Source organism: Ailuropoda melanoleuca, chromosome 7 (genome assembly GCF_002007445.2).
Source record: "Ailuropoda melanoleuca isolate Jingjing chromosome 7, ASM200744v2, whole genome shotgun sequence".
NCBI lineage: Eukaryota > Metazoa > Chordata > Mammalia > Carnivora > Ursidae > Ailuropoda > Ailuropoda melanoleuca.
Window position 1 is genome coordinate 48,711,804 of NC_048224.1, and position 3,267 is coordinate 48,715,070.

A 3,267-nucleotide genomic window follows, 5' to 3' on the forward strand; every position below is an offset into this window, starting at 1 on the left:
TTTACTGCCTGTCTTCTTTTTTATCGAAGTATAATTAACATAGTGTCTTATTGATTTCAGGTCTACAATGTAATGATTCAACCATTCTATACATTATTCAGTGCTCATCATCACAACTGTACTCTTAATTCTCTTCATTTCACCCAACTCCCCACTCACCTCCGCTCTGGCAACCACCAGTTTGTTCTCTGCATTTAGGAGTCTATTTTTTTGATTGTTCATTTGTTTTGTTTCTTAAATTCCATATATGAGTGAAATCATATGGTATTTGTCTTTCTCTGTCTAAGTTATTTCACTTAGCATTTTATCCTCTACGTCTATCCATGTTGTTGCAAATAGCCAACAGAAAAGACACAAGAAAAGGTACTCAACAACACTCATCATCAGGGAAATGCAAGTAAAAACCACAAAACAAGAGACTCTTAACTACAGGAAAAAAACTGAGGGTTGCTGGAGAGGAGGTGGGTGGGGTGAACTGGGTGATGGGCATTGAGGAGGGCACGTGATATAATGAGCACTGGGTGTTGTATGCAACTGATGAATTACTGAACTCTACATCTGAAATGAATGATACACTATATGTTAACTAATAGAATTTAAATAAAATAAGTTTTAAAAAACCCCACAATGACATATCACCCTACTGCCTATCAGAATGGCTGAACTCCAAAAGACAAGAAGTTGTCAACAAGTGTTGGCAAGGATGTGGAGAAAAAGGAACCCTCATACACTGTTAGTGGGAATGCAAATTGGTGCAGCCACTGTGGAAAACAGAATGGAGGTTCCTCAAAAAATTAAAAATAAAATTACCATACGACCCAGGAATTTCACTATTGGATATTTACCACAGGAAAACAAAAACACTAATTCAAGAAGTTATATGCACCATTATTATTGCAGCATTATTTACAATAGCTAAGATATGAAGCAACCCAACTGTCCACTGATAGATGAATGGATAAAGAAGATGTGGCATATATATACATAATGGAATATTACTCATTTATTTTGACAGACTTTGAGAGTTTTATCACTTAGCATGTGTTTGTGGTGTTATTTGGTTGGACTTAATGCATTTACTATTTCTTGGTTTGATTAGGTTTGCTAATAATAATAATAATATGACAATGAGCCTACATTCCTTAATCATGTTAGTTAATAGCATTGCTTAGAAAAATAGAAAGTTGAATAACTATGTTGTACACCTGAAACTAATGTAACATTGTGTGTCAACTATACTTCAAAAACAGAGGAGGAGGAGAAAGGGAGGGAGGGAGGGGATGAGAGAGAGAGAGAAAGAGAAGGAAGGAAGGAAGGAAGGAAGGAAGGAAGGAAGGAAGGAAGGAAGGAAGGAAGGAAGGGACTGACAGAGGGAGGGAGGGAGGAAGGAAGGAAAGAAGGAAGGAAGGAAGCCAAAGTTGTAGGACCGAAATTAGTAAAATTATGAATGAAAGGAGAGGTCACGACCAGCACCATTGAAATTGGAAAGATTATTAGAAATTTTTATCAACAGCTATATGCCAAAAAACTAAGTAATCTGGAAGAGATGGAGGCCTTCCTGGAAACCTATAAACTACCAAGACTGAAACAGGAAGAAATAGATTTCTTAAACAGGCCAATTAAGTATGAAGAGATTGAGTCAGTGATAAACAACCTTCCAAATAACAAAACTCCAGGCCCGGATGGTTTTCCTGGGGAATTCTACCAAACATTCAAAGAAGAAATAATACCTATTCTCCTAAAGCTATTTCAAAAAATAGAAACAGAAGGANAAAGCTATTTGAAAAAATAGTAACAGAAGGTTTTAGAAAGGGAAACTAGTTTGAAAAATTTGCTATTAAGAAGTATTTTACAGACCAGCAGGAACATCCACGGAATCAGCCTGAGATGCAGGAAGATACATCTGGATCTCTACAAATGAACATCTCCAGCGCTGAGTAGTGAGGTACAAAGCAGGGAGCCGTGAAACTGCGCACAGATATCAGAAGATAAACGGAAAGGGGAGGGAGCCGCCGTGTCCGGGTGCTGGGAAGCAGTAGCCACCTGCACAGGGGAGCAGGCGGATGCGGACCCGCACCCTTGAGACAGCAGACTGAGACCGTGAGCGGGGAGCGCGCGCCACCAAGCATCTCACGGAACTCCGGAACTCCGGTGTGCTCACTAGATCCAGACTGAGACCAGGAGCTCCGGGAGCGCGCGGGCGGCTGGCAGCTGGCGGGCCGCCTGCACCGGGGAGTGGGCAGACCGCGGACCCACACCCTTGAGGCAGCAGACTGAGACCGTGAGAGGGGAGCACGCGCCACCAAGCATCTCAAGGAGCTTCGGAACTCCGGTGTGCTCAATGGATCCAGACTGAGACGGGAGCTCCGGGAACACGCGCGGGGCGGCTGACGGCTGGCAGGCCACCTGCACGGGGGAGCGGGCGGACTCGCGGGCGGCACCCGCGAGACAGCAGACTGAGACCGGGATCTCCAGGAGCACGCGCGGGGCTGATGGCGGCTGCCGGCTGGCGGGGTTAGAAACACAAAGGACAGAGACGCGCCGGCCCTGGAAGTGAGGGCTGGGACACCGGGTGTGGGGCGCACAGCATGGGATGCTGCAGGGCTGAGCAGCACCAACAGAAACAGAGTTAAAGTGGCCAGAACATCAGTGGAGAATGGGCCGCAATCCCTCTGTTCCGTGACAGAGGCTGAATTTCGGCCGCTGCTGCTCTGACTTTCAGGAGAGGCACAGCAGACCGCCAGGGAAAGCCGCCAGAGAACAAAAGCCTGGAAATACCGGCTCACACCGTGCCCATCCCATCCCCCCATCAGAGGGCACACGGAGACTCTAGCCAAACAGGGTTTCCTGAGTATTGGCGCGGCAGGCCCCTCCCCCAGAAGGCAGGCTGAATAATCTAGAAGCCCACAACCCGGGGCGCCTGAGTGGCACAGTCATTAAGCGCCTGTCTTCAGATTAGGGCGTGATCACACCATTCCTGAAAGGAGTCCCTCATAGGGCTTCTCCGCTGTGACCCTGCTTCTTGCTCTCCCACTCCCCTGCTTGGGTTCCCTTTCCTGCTGACCGTCTGTCTCTCTCTCTTTAATAAATAAATAAAGTCTTTGAAGAAGAAGCCCACATCCCTAAGATCTCTATAAAACAAGGGCGCACGGCCTGGGTCCCAGTCAATAATTTGGACTCTGGACAACCCCGCAATCTCTCCTCATCGGAATGACGAGAAAGAGAAGTCCCCCCCAGCAAAGAAAAGATAATGAGTCTGTGGCCTCT